General features: G+C 34.3%; 1 long non-coding RNA gene across 1 annotated transcript in view; it reads left to right on the plus strand.

Annotated features, from left to right (window-relative positions):
• The window catches only part of LOC122189612, a 28,449-nt gene extending 16,084 nt beyond the window's left edge, over window positions 1-12,365 (plus strand). Inside the window, exons 4-5 of the long non-coding RNA XR_006181884.1 lie at window positions 9,642-9,727; window positions 12,029-12,365. This is a non-coding gene — a long non-coding RNA (uncharacterized LOC122189612). The remainder of the gene's footprint in view (window positions 1-9,641; window positions 9,728-12,028) is intronic.
• The last annotated feature ends 2,209 nt before the right edge of the window (window positions 12,366-14,574 follow it).

Raw genomic sequence — 14,574 nt, forward strand, 5'->3', positions numbered from 1 at the left:
TGTGGCACTAAGAAATATGCAGGGCCAAGTAGCAATTTTTTTTTTTTTTTTTTTTTTTAATATGCAACACAGAGAAGTAATCACAGTTTACAGAGGAAGCATTTCATAGAAACAAAAGGGTTGATTTTTATTATTATTTCTTTTTCTTTTTTTAGTGGTTGCTCTACATTACCACAAAATATTGACTATAAAGATTCCCTTTTCCCTGGCAGAAGCTAAATTCAACCATATAAGGAGTTCACTGTCTCTAATCCAACAGCCAGTGTTTGTTTTATCATGATGTATATGAATATATACAAGATTATGGTTATATCCTAAAACAATAGAGCTACAAGTAAGCCTACAGCTTTTATTTTGAAAAGTAAATGCGAATAATTCCCAAAAGAATTACAGCAAGCATAGATTCTGTAGATGTCAGATAATAGTCTACAAGTCTCTAAGTAATTAAATATGTTGATCTACAACTTTTAAACTAAAGTATGCAACACTGAAAATGCAGTATATTGATATGAATTCCAAGGACTCTAACTGAAACTACAGGAAAATCACAACTGATTGAGGGCTTTTTGTTTTCAAGCTAGCTAGTAGCGTATGAAATCAAACTTGATTGCTCAGCTTGATGTTCCACTTGTTTTTAATCTGTCAGTGAACAGCTGTATACATGCAAAATATTGTGGTGAAAGTACTTCAGTGATTTATTCAGTGTTACAAAATATAAAACTAAAAAGAAATACTAAAAACAATTGATTTTATGGGATAACAGAGTGATTTTAAAATCAGAAGTATTTTGAAGAAGATGATATTGAATACGTCAGAGTTGTTTCAATTCCTGAAGAGATGAATGTAATGTTTTTCTCTGTTTCATTGTTTTTACGGACTCAATTCGTAAACAATCGTATTAGTCTTTGCAGGTCATTCTTGATGAATAAGATTGGCAGAGCCTTAATCATCTTCTTCCTTGTATTACTTGGTATGAACTGACGTGATAGGAGTCAACTATGTTCTTTTTATACTGGGAGGTTCCCAATTGTCAGCTTTGCTATTATTTAGTTGCAGACTAATTGTCTGTCCAAATATTGGAGTCAATGTACTACAGAGTGGCTTTTCCACTTGCATTCAAAACAAGTAATCTACATCAGGTATGACAGCAGTTCAGATATGTGAGTGGAATATAATGAGGATATTTTGCGTATTCCACAGATATTTTCTTAGCTACACATTTTAAACAAATTTCATCTACCTCCTTTCATTAAAAACACATTATCAAGGCCTTGTTTCAGAGTTGAGTTACTGGTCAATTTTTGAAATGACTTTATTTTCAGTAAACTGTTTCTATCTAGTTGAAAATGGTTAGGAAAGTTTGAGTTTGTCAAAAGTAAAGAAATTACAGCTTAGAAACATTTTCTTCTCAGGTTGCCTTGTGTTGATGAAATTTGACATTCATCAGGAAACAAGCTCAATGTGAACTGAAGATAAGTAGGTAGATTTTTAAATGATTTTTAAGAGACAGCATGAGTAGATATCAAAAGCACAAACAAATAAAGTCGATTGAGATATGTGTAGGACATGGGGAAATGGTTTTATGTTTAGGGAGGGAAGATTTAGGTTGGCTGTCAGGGGGAAATTCTTCACCCAGAGAGTGGTGAGGTGCTGGAACAGGCTGCCCAGAGAGGTTGTGGATGCCCCGTCGCTGGAGGTGTTGAAGGCCAGATTGGATGTGGCCCTCGGCAGCCTGGTTTAGCATTAAACGTGGAGGTTGGTGGCCCTGCATGTGGCAGGGGGGTTGGAGATTCATGATCCTCGAGGTCCCTTCCAACCCTGGCCATTCTGTGATTCTGTGAGATTTTATGAGCAGAAGATAAACCAAAAATAAATTATATGGAAAAAATAAGATGTTTCACTTATGATTTTAAATGTTATTAGATAAATCATAATAGATGAAAAAGCTTCAGTATATCCTGAATCATTCAGTTCTCTCAAATGTGTGAAGTGATGAAACGTGGTAACATATGAACCTTGTTTCTCTGCAGCTTTGTGTTTCAGGCACTCATTTGTTATTGTCCACGGTGCTTTTCTATAATTTCTGAATATATTATAAATTGTGAGCTCTATAACTGCTAGCTAGAAACAGTCACTCACATTTCTATTAATATATTATGACATTGATCTTCAAATACATAATTTATTCTTTTCACAATATGTCATTCCCTTACTTTTAATTCTTTTCATGACAAGCATACTTTTAGACATGGCATGGATCTATACGTTCAAAACACTGACTCTTTACAGAAATGTCTTCAGTATTATACAAGGCAATATTTTCAATGTGAGATCTTTTATATGGAAGAGTAAATGTGAGATTCTGATGTTTAAAAAATGTAGTACGTCACTCCTAACCAAGACTCAGGTGCATTTGAAGTAGAATGCAAAAACAGGGAAAACATCCGATTTAAGTAAATTATGAACGAAAATTAAAATTCCACCATAGAAAGCAATTAAAAAAGAAAATCTCGAGATGACAATAGAATAGGGTAAGACAACAGAAGTATAATAGAAAAGGAAAAAGGAAGCCACCTTCTCTCTCTCTCTTCTTCTTTTTTTTTTTTTTTTTTTTTTTTTTTTTTTTTTTTCTGTAGCACTAATCGCATTCTCTCTTCATGTGGATTACCTGCTGACACTGATTCTCACCACTGTTTTTTTTACCAGATATTTCTGTCCATTTTGTTTTCCTACTTTTCTCTACTGGCTATTTTACTCAGACAGTTCTTCATTAGGATTTCTTGCCATGTGGTAAGCATGGAAAAAGTATACTTACGTAATCTTTAACTAAGTTTGGAGTATTATTTGCATACTCTAGTCATCATTCTCACATTAATGAAGCAGGCACAAATTAAATCCAGTATTCAAAAAGTCTCAGGGTGAAATAGGTATATATATATTTTTAGGTGGTAAGTACTCTTGTGCTCTTGTCAATGCTTTCTTCCTTACTGCCAGGATGACTACTCAAGCAGTTTTCATCTGAGTGACTGAATTCTTCAAGCACTGTAAAAAAGAGACTGAAATCTTACTCCTGATGAACATTCCCAGTCAGATAATGGGACTTCATTATAAGCCTGTACTGATTTATCCAGCCTACAAACAAGTTTGCTTGTATATATGACCATAAGGGATTAGTCATGTATACAATTTTGCTATAAAAAATGTCTTATAACTTGACTCTGAATTAGAAGACCTTTAATTGTCTTCCAAAGATTTATCATATGGATTTGCTGGCTCACAATTTTACACCTTTTGTGATCCTCACTGTTGTCTTCACTGAGCACTCAAAAAAAAAAAAAAAAAAAAAAAAAAAAAAAAACACAGTTTGTTTTTAATATAAGCCTAATTTCAAGGTTTTTGTCATATGGATGCCAATCTTACTGGCATTATGTTTGCTTTCAGTTTTGTAGGAGTAAGCAGTTCAGAATGTGAAACATTTAGAGGCTTAAGGTTAGCTAGATGACAAATTTGTAAGATCTACTTTTCCTTTGAAACAACTCAATTTTTATTAGATTTCATGAAACGTTTGGAGCAATTTATGTCCTACATAACACAGCTGGATAGTACTTATAAAATCAGAAGATAAATGGAACTGGTTATAAATATTGCAAGTTACATTCTGACTTAAAATAAATCTCTCTAGTAATTCAGTTATTAAAATCTGGTAACCTTTCAAATGTCTACAAAGACTCTTAAAACAGTAGGCACTTTGAAAGCATTAGGGTGTTTAAAAATTTCTTTTTGCCTTTCCTCACTGTATACCAGGTCTCCAGTAATCTGTGAAAATCAACCCAATCATGATTTCAAAGCTCTTTGAAAATGACATCGTATATTATTGATTTGAATAGTTATAAAAAGCAAGGAACGTTGATATTTTGTGTCTTGTGAGATTAGAATAGTTCAGAATTTGTGAATGCTTAATGCTATATCGGACTATACTGCTCTGAATGCTATGTAATTCTGACATGAATCAAACAGTGAAGTGTAGCATTAATAAAACTGTGGTATTGTATTTTCCATTATATATTGCTGTCTTGAGTCTCAGAGCTTCTAATTACAGAAACTGTAAAAAGGCTCTGATTTTGTTTTTGTTTTTCCTCTAGTTAATCTTTTAAACCTCTTTGTGTGGAAGAAGAAAAAAAAAATCTGCTAAATAACTTGAGAGTCCCTAGGTATTTTTTAAAAGGCTAGGAAGGTCAGTTGGAAAGTTCTGAGTAATTGCAGTTTCCTAAGTATCAGTACCAAAGGGCTGAAAGCACATAAAGAAAGCTGTTTGCTAAGCATTTTATGCTTGTGTGAGACATTCATACGACAGACTTATCCGACATGTTTGGCACCAAGAGTGGAAGTGAGAAGGAGGTATCGCGTGGAGTGACCTAATTAATAATGTTGAAAAAATTCTTATTTTTGTGTTACCAATTTTTTCTCAAAGACAAGAAACTTACTGTAACTCAGCAAAGTAGCAATATTATTAAGGTCTGACATTTCCTTTTCTATAGACATTTTTTTGATTCAATGGAAATAAGGCTTTTACTAATCAGTAGGCAACCCACATAGAGGTCATCTATAATTCTATTTAAAAACTTCTGTCAGAGGAGGAAAAAAGTGCATCAATATATGGTGTTTATGACGGTGAGAAGAATGGGGTAAGGGGTGGCAAGCAGAACTGTACAGAAGAAGAAACTGGCACAGTGGGAAAAAAAAGACAACAATTATTCACCCTGCACTGAAGGTAATGAAATATTGCATTCCAGTCATAATTGAGCAAAGTTAATAAAATTTTGCTTTCAGTGTGAATTGATCCTTGCTTAAAATCAGAGGATCAGATGAGTTTTCTTATCCTCCAGATAAGAAGTTGCAAAAGAATTACTAGATAGTTTAATATAGAATGCCTCTGATTAGAGGAAGAACGATCCATGTCCTTTATGTTTTACTGAAATATTTCTGTTGGTTTTAGTATTTCTTGGAAGTAAAGAGAGTATTTGATACATTTAAGTTCAAAGTGACATTATAATAGCTCATCTGAATTCTAGGGAGATATGTGCTAACCATTGATTTCACTCACAGTATTCATAGTACAGGTCCGTATGCCTATGTTTGACAAGAAAAATGTCTTCCTACTTAACAATAAGACATAATATAATACTTTTGATATTTTGTTGTGTATTTTTTGACCTCTGAAAATCATGCAGTCTGTTTTCTAGATGAGCAGATGTCCTGTACAAGTAGAACGAAACAAACAAGACGAATATATTTTGTTCAACTTTCTGTTGTAGAGCTTAAATTGTTTCATACCCAGAGCCAGAGGTGTTATTAAGATTTCCTATATCTTCCCTCTACTACACTACATAAAATGTATTCAATCCTCAGTTTTGCAAATATGTTAAAAAAAAAAATAAAAATGAACATCCAAACATGAATAAAGACATTTAAATCAAGAGTTAATTTTGTATCTCCTACTTATAGTGTAAAATTGTGGGGGGAGTAGAAAATGACTTATGAAATAATAATATCTCAATTTTAAAGTATTATTTTTAGACAATTTCTTGTTCCTTGGTTAGGAAAGATGTCTCTTACAGTGTTGGCAAAATAAAGATGCTTCTTTAGCAAAACAGAATAATAGCAAAGCTTTAAACACTGTATCTGCTTGACCTCTCTACTGTGAAAGGGCTTAGAAGATGGCTAATTTCCAAGAGACCCTTAAGCAAAACATAGATGAGTAAGAACCTGAGCAATGAACTACTCTTGAATTGCAAAATTTTATTTCAGGTTTGTCGTTGTTACAGTAGGAGAGAGAAAAGGGCTGTTATGCAGAAGTTCCATGAATACTCACTGCAGTGTTTCATTCATAGTAAACTTTACCATGCATGGGTAAATGATCAGCCTAATTACATCTCTTATATCTACTGTAGGAGTCTCATTATTTCCTTCTGTTCCACCATCTGTCTCTGCCCATCTGTTTTCTCTTATGGTTGGCCTGTAAGTTCTTTGGGGTAGACTTTGTTTTTAATTTCTTTTTACGGCATCTAATTAAGGGGATTCTGGTTTGAAACTAGGAATTGTAAGCAAAATAATAGAAAATGTCTCATAATAGAGCTTGCATATGTAAGAAACTGTGTTAACTATGAGTTATAAGCACTTGAATACCTCAAGACTTCACATTTCATGAAAGTGTAAGGCATTCTCTTAAACCATAATATTTGATATCTGGCTAACCTGTGCATCAATTCCCTTTATTTTTCCTCATGTCAAAAGTGCACAGGTCAATGCATTTGATCTGTAAGTCTTTTCTGAACTTTCTTATATGCAGCATGCTAGTCAGAATGTGTCTCCAATTGGTTGTCAGTGAATTACAATCCCTTTATTATTATTATTTTCTTGGTGCAGATGTAGGTATTCTATTCACTGTCTTTGGATTTCAGCTTGAGTCTCTCTTGTTTTGGGATTATTCACTGCCCTGAAAAATTTTAAAACCATCCAAGCAGCACTCTCATGTCCGTCAAAATAATCTCATTTAAAGAAATGATGATGTGGAATTCCTAGAACAGTGAAACTGAAACGTTCTGAACAAAATACGTGTACAATAAAAATATGAAAATTGATAAAAAATATTGATTTACAACTTTGTTGATGATAGAGGGCAAGGATATGTTTAACATATGTATTAATATTTCATAAAATCAAATTATTGTTGTAGCATATGTTAACTGGGTATTTAGGATTTAAATATGCACTCTGATAGCTCCTTTCTTGTTCATTGTTGTGGACATGTGCTTGCACAAAGTCAAACATTGGTCTAGGAGACATACAAAATTGTTATTAGTGGATTTGATTCCTCTGTGACACCTATCTCTTTGTATGTTTCCTAGTTTTTAAGCCCAATAGCAGCGCCCTTAACTTGTCCAGCTGAAATTTCCCTTTGGATTAGTTTAATGTATTTTCTCTGGGATTTCCTTAATCTTAAATGGACCACAGGAAAAGTTTAAGGCTAGGATTCATAATGGAAATAAGAACTACTAAAGTTTTGAGAGTATGGCAGTCATGAGTTGTAAGTATCTTCAAAGTCTGATGAATTGATAACCAGGCTGTTAGATAGGAAACAAGAAAATGTAGTCTGTGGCAAATTTTGGTTAATTTATCTATTACTAAAAGGTGTGTAAACAAAGTCAAAGTCAACAAAGTCCAGCTTTAGGCTGGATATAGCCGTAGAAATGCTTAAGGCAGCTTCCTTAATAAATGAAGAGTCAAAACAGCAGTCCATGGAGTGACAACATGTGAATATCGAAGAAAATCTTCAAGACACAGCCATCAGCGGGTAAAGAGATGTGCGCTATTTTGGGGAGGATAGGAAAAGGGTGATTCTTCTACATCTCCTGGAACATGGACAAGCCATTAACTCTGACTCCTACGCTGCAGTGCTAACTAAGTTGAGGGCTTGAACTTCCAGAATCAGGCAGAGAAGAGGACAACCTTTTTTTTGCAACATGATAACACCAGGACCTGATAAGTTTTAAGAATATGAAGCGCATTGCCAGTGTTGCCTGGACTGTCCTATTACACCCACTTCATAGTCTAGATTTGGTGCCGTCTGACTTCCATATGATCAGGTTGATGAGAGATAAACAGTATGGGCAACATTTTCCTGGCATTGAGATAATCATAGCAGCTGTGAAACAGTGGGTCACCTCCAGTGGTACAGATTTTTACAAGCACAGCATGCAGGCTGTTGTTTTTTGATGGCAAAAATGAATAGTTAATGCTGGTGCTTGAAGAATTTGCTCTATCAAATAGTGTTATTGTGCTCTTCATAGTTGTAGTTTCCATGGAAATAGATAAGTGGCATTAATTTTGGAGTAACCAACATATATTACATGTCTCAGGCCTTACTGTCTAGTGCTGTTGACATTTAGCAATTATTAATGGTAACCTTCTCATTGCAATAATCTTGCAATTATTGCTATAATTTTGTCAGTTATGTAAAAATTTTTATTATTTCTGTAACACAATAAGTTTCACATAAGCTTTTGCACTTGACTTGATGAAACATACTGAAATATGTCTTGTCATGTCTCTGGGAAATTCTGATATATATTTCTAAATGTACAAACTGGAGGTAGTCCTGCATAAACATAGGATAGACCTTGTCCCCACAGTGGTGTTACTTCCTTTCACAATGCACATTGGAGTACTGATCCCCTGATATTGCAATGTATCTTCCTAATTTATTTTCCTGTGCACCCTTGCTTTCCTTCCAATGGAAACCATTACACACCTGGTGGCTGTTCACACTCAGCTTTTCTTCAATAAGCAGTTAAAATGAGTGAATAATTCAGACAGAAGGGTTTCAGCTCAGATGGATTTCTTGGCACTTTGTATACAGAACTTGAGCTACCTTTCTCTCATTTGCCTTAGAAAACTTCGAGAGACTTGGGTTTTACAAAAATAATATCACTAACGAAGAAACTTTCCTAACCAGCCATTGTTTTAACCAGGAAACATAACACCCGAGCAATCCTGAGAAAAGATGGTTGTAATTGCTGAAGAAGATTGAAAAGAAAAATCTTGCTAGTCTCCTTTAAGATTTCAATAAAAATTTGATTAGAACATGAATAAAAATATGTAGTGTAACGATAATAAAAGTTTGGGCCACAGAAGTGGATTATAGCCAGTAACCAGTTTAGTATTCATCTAAAAGATAAAGAAACCTAAGGATACAGCAAAAGGCCCCATGCAGAGCTGACACCTTGTACTGAAGACAGCTCTATTAGCAGTGGAAAACTTACAGTTCGCTATGTAAGTCTTTTGTCACTGCTGAATATATTATTTTAATATTGAAGACAAAGACACATAATAGTCTGAGGTATTCCCTTTTATTCTCATACAGTTTAATGTGGGTATTTAGAATGCATATGGGAGCTTATATCCTTTTCTAAGACTTTTGTATTTTCATAAGCATGTAAGAATCAGTTTTTAGTCTCACAAAGAATTCATACGTGAAAAAGAAACAGTTAAGTAGTATTTACATTCACTGTGGTGAAATTTTAAATCATTTTGATGAAATGTTATCACTTTTTTTTATTATTCTGAACAGCACTTAAGAGCAAATGAAAAATCATATTTGATACTGCGAGATTTGGAAAGTTGCATATTACATCCTTATCCATTGGACTGTTCCTTTAAGAAAAAGTAGCTGGATAGAAATAACCTGGTTAAAGAAAAGCTTAATGATGCCCTTCTGTGCCTTTGGTATCAGCTGCTGCTGGGGGGGGGGGGGGTTCTGGATCCAGCTGAGGAATATCATGAAGAGGAGGTTCCTGTGGAGAAGGGAATAAACTTAAAGGAAGAGGGAGGAATGCTTACTGGATGTCTGATTTGGATTTTGATCTTTGGTTCAGGGAAGGTGAGCTACGTGAACTGGTGCTGTTCATTTCCAAAACATAAGCAAATTCAAGAATTTTTGTCAGTTGAGGAATAATAGAGTGTTATTTCTGGTAGAAATATTAAGTCCAGTGTATCAGCTATGGTTTGGGGAGCTTTGTGGCTAACATGGGTATTGGCATTTCCAGATTTCTTGGACCTGATTGTGTCTTTTTTCTGATTAGGGAGTTGATGTGACCATCTTGTACTTTTGGGTGTGATCATCAGCTGCAGATGTGAAGGTGTATGACTTATCTTCTAGAAACATCAGGTACTGTTCTTACAGTTTATTGAGGTCTTCTTCTAAATCAGAGACTTTTGAGGCAAATCTAATAGTAATTTAAAAAATGCTGTATCAATTTTGATCTCAATTTTTAATTTTATTTATTTTAGTTTTTCATTATATATGGCTGATTTTGTTTGTTTGTTTTTTGGTTTTTTGGAGGAGTGCAAAAAATGTTTTAAAAATATGATTTCTTTATTACTTTGTCAGATTTCTACACTGACTATGAGGGAGGAAACAGCTGTTTTTCAATTTTAACTGCTTGAGCAATGCTTTTGTATCTTGGCTTGTGCAGGAATAATTATGAAGTTAACATGAAATTGTGGAGGTACTGTTTTTTAAAGGATTCATATAATTTAATTACAACAGCTCCCTTACTATTTCCTTACTACTTTGAGAACTGCAAAGTAGCAAAATAAATTTGGGAGGCACAGTGAGAGTAAAGGATATCATAAATGTATTCCTAGATAAAGGAGATATGTCTAGGAGACATCAGGAAACCTGTTAAATAAATCTGATCTTGTTTGCCACTAAACTGCCACTAAACATTTTTTCTGGACATAAATGTACCTTTTCATGTCAGAATTTACTGAGGGGGAAAAGGAGGCAACCAAAGATGGTGGTGAAAAGTGAAAGGAAAAAGAGGTCTGAATCTAGAATTGCAAAGATGACAAAACTAACTTGAGAACAAATGCAGGAGCGCAGTCTGAATTCATTGCCTTTCATGGTTGCTGGTTGAGCTCAGTGCTAGAAGAACACAAAGCAACATGGAATTGGCACATTCTTTTCAGTGAAAAAGTGAGATAAATTTAACTGTTAGTGAGTAGGGTTGGAAGAAGTAAAGAGATGGGTATGTTTCACGTTCTAGATGCCTTTAAAAGCAAAGCAGAAGGCATACTCTCAGAACCTATCAAGAGCATGCAATTCAGATGTACTTAAATATTAAACATTTTGTGTATATCATGCAATATCTGATAAAAAGTGCTTGCTGCAAAATGAGATTTTAGACTTATTTCTTTTGCCAGCTGTTACTCTGATGGAACACTTGCTGATGATTCCTCTACCTATTTTCTAAACAAATTTCTAGGTTTGTTCTTTGGTTCATGTTTTAAACATGTCTATAGAAGGAAATTATAACCAATTTATCTGAAAATTTAGTTTATATCGATCTACAATGTTACACTACAAATCAATTAAATTATACTGTTGTGTATTTGTATTGCTTCAATAAATACTTCACTTTGCAGTGTATCTTGGCCACTAATTAACTCATCTGCTGCTGATGTCACACATTAGTCTCAAAACAGTGTATTATACAGCTGAAGTTTAACAATGCCTATGTTTATGAACCATAAGTATACAGTTTTAGGGTAACTTTTCTATAATGGATGAACATAATTCTCATTTTTATAGATTGAATTTATAGTTTTAAAGAAGAGATTAGGTAGATTGTTGAGATAAAAAATGACTGTAGAACTTGTGGATGGCTATTACTGTTGAAAAAGCATCCAGTCATTCAACACACTTAACATCATGTAACTGCCAAAATCAAGCTTAAGAGCCTGTGATCCTGAGCCAGCTGCTAAAGGACTTGGACCTTTGAGACTGCAGTTAGAGATTCAGGAGCTCTTCAGAATGTGCTCAGTCGTTATCTACAATTACTTGAAAACTGTAAGATCTCTAACAGTCAAAGGAAATTGCACCAAAGCGTTTGCATTACCAAATCCCTTGAGGAAGGCAATGTTAAAGAGAAAGGAAGGCTGCAGTACGGCTTAACAGTGGCTCGGGAGAAGAGCTTCCAATAAATCTTTCTTTGCCTTTCCACTTTAAAAGTATTTTTGAAGTAATTATGTTCTGTTGGAACAGCAAAAAAAGCAGGCATATTCTGTGGAAATTGCTTACTGCTCTGTTTATACCTATCTTTCTTCAATATTTGGCATTGTCTTCTACTTTAGCCTTGCTGAATGTGCTAACTTCTCTCACTCTAAGCCTGCAAGCTCTGTCATAGAACAATTCCTCTGTAGTTGCATGCTCCAAATTTAATTACTTGAATTATGCTCCCGGGGCCACAGCAGTTCAAGCATGTTTGAAAGAAGTGCTGTAACCTTGACACAAAAGGTTTGGTTTTGTTTATTTTTTTCATAAAACATTTTGGAAAATTAAATTCAGTGTAGTTTCTCATGTACAACTTCTGGAAGGGAAACTTAACTTTTTTTTTAATCTTGATTCTTCTAGGAAATGTAGTACATATAACTGATTGGTCATTTATTGTGACCTTTCTCCTGTTAGGCAAGAACTGAAAACTGAGACTCAGTGGATAAAGGTCCCTGGGACAATTGAGAACCAACTTGACAGACGGTCAAAATAAATCTTCGTGCAGGAGCACAGAGCTGTTCCAAGTAGCCTTCTATGGACATTGCCTTCATCCTATTTTTTGATAGGGCAGTTTCCACAGTTACCAGCTCTTCTGTTTGAGGTTTCTGTGCTGTCTCCTATCTGTATTACTGAACATAGCTCTTCCATTAGTTAAATGCTACAATCCCTGTCATGGAGAATATCACAAAGAATAAGAATTTGGCAAAGGTTTTATTTGAGCTATTATTATCTGTGGTTATTCTGTACAGAAGGTGCTTGTTTATTGTGATGTCTTATTGTCTGGGGACTGTGAAATAAAATCAGTATAAAAGTTTTGACCACTAGTAATGACTTCAGTTACATCAGAATGCCTAGGCTGAATTAGTAAAATGTTGGTTGGTTGTTTTTTTGTTTTTTTGTTTTTTTTTTTTTTTTGCAGGTCTCCAAGAAGCCAGAGTATACACACAGTCAGTCATGCATTGAGCACTCATCCTCAAGATTAGGTTCTGTATTAAACATCATCTTGTTTAGTGATTACCTTAGCCCAGGAAATTGAAGTTTGTGGTTTGCACAAAAGAAAGTATGCATGCTTTTATACTGTAGGAATTTCCAGGTAAGGTTAAAATATAAAAAGCGGGAGGCTTTTTATGAGATAAGCATTCAAAATGTAGAAAGATGAATATAAAGATGAATATGTTTGATGGTGTATGTGTGGGACCTATAACAAAAAAATATCTGAAAGTTACTCTTATGTGTCATAAATGGAGTTTTCACATAAACAATATTTTTAAATGGGTATTTTTCATATTAAAAATGATTAAACTAGTGTTTTCAGCTTGTGGTTGCAAGGGCCCTATGGTGAGGAGAAGGAGGAGGGAAAGACTCTCACTCAAATTAAGACCTCATCTCTGTCACATTAGCTGTCAGCAGCTGAATTTTCTCACGATACAAGGAAGTGTGTCCTTCTGTTGTTTTAAACTGGTACATATGTCTGCCTGCTTATTAGAAGGAATTTCATGCTGAGAATACATGGTGTGGATGCTCATAAAATTCACTGGCTTACTGGACAGGATAAAGGTGTTAACTTTAACCTACTGGACGTATTGAATACTTTGCCACTAAAATCTTAAACAGCAGAGATAAGCTGTAATTCTAAGATGATAAATCTGCTGATTTCTATCATAAGCTCACCGATGCTCTTTCTATATTATCCTATAGGATACCAATTTGGATATTTAAGTTCTAAATAGTGTGAATGTAAGATTAAGTTCTCAGAACCTGTAAAAAGCAAAGCTTTATGTGTAAAGGGCATTATTTTGTGCTGAACTGTCTCAAAGGAGAGTACAAAGCAAATCTGTTCCACTCTGTATTTTACAAGAGAATTGATCATCTGCAGGTGACTGAAACTACACTTAATTTGTCAGATCCTAGGTAAACAATTTCTTTTGCCTGTAGTCTTGATTTAGTTTGTTGTGGAATTGTGCGTGTGGTGTCTTTAATTTCTTCTATTATTGATATCTACTTTACCCTTAAGCTCTTCAAAAAAAATGGCCAAAATATCAAAGGCATACTGACAAGAATTGATTATGAACTATAGGGCAAAGAATGCTTTTCCCACATCCAAGAACTGTGGACTAAGAAATATATAATTTATGCACCAAATAACACTAACTGGGTTTTTTTTTTTTTTTTTTAAATGCATAAGTAGGTATGCTAATAATGTAAAAGAAAAGGCCATCTTTTGTGTATGTGATGAAGAAATAGAGGTGATGTCTGAAAATATTAATCAAGCCTAAAAGTTAAGTTTTTTAGAAAGTGCCTGCTGCTTTTGTCACAAATTCTTGATATTAATGTCCCAGCAACTATGTTTGCAGACATAGTACAATATCATACAATATAGCATATTACAACTGGAGACACTACTTCAAATGTGTATTCCTTTGTTTGTGAAGCACCTCTGAGCATAGGTTCTAAAAATTCTAAAGTTCTGTAATTTTTTGGGTAAAGTAACATACCTGTCACAGAATTTCTAGCAAGCAATCTGTGCCAATTCCTAGCCCTCACTAAGATATACTTATTCTTTAAAGAGTAACTTTGTAAGCTATTTTGTTGTTTTCTCCTTGTGTAAGTAGTAATATATTCCTCCATGCCCGTATTCTGAGATAAACTGTTCAAGTTAAAAAGTGGGATCAACCAATAAGTTGAAATAAAGCAAATCTGACTTCTTCATCTTTGCTGCCAAAAATCTTTCACTGGAAAGATTAGTTTATTTTCTAAAGTTGTAGTTTTGCCACCTCCACCAACTTCTCTTTCCTAGCCCTTGCTCCTGGGACCTAGTAGCATTAATAATTGCTAAAGTGCAGAAACATTACACTTAAATGTCACTAATCTCAATTAAGAAAAAAATGTATTATGGTTCAAGCAATGTTTAAGTTGGTAGAAAATTATACAGAAAACTCTTTGGCCCTTTAAGTTACTGC

This window comes from Lagopus leucura, unplaced genomic scaffold, assembly GCF_019238085.1.
Source record: "Lagopus leucura isolate 7727_CA_CO unplaced genomic scaffold, USGS_WTPT01 Super-Scaffold_100157, whole genome shotgun sequence".
Classification (NCBI taxonomy): domain Eukaryota; kingdom Metazoa; phylum Chordata; class Aves; order Galliformes; family Phasianidae; genus Lagopus; species Lagopus leucura.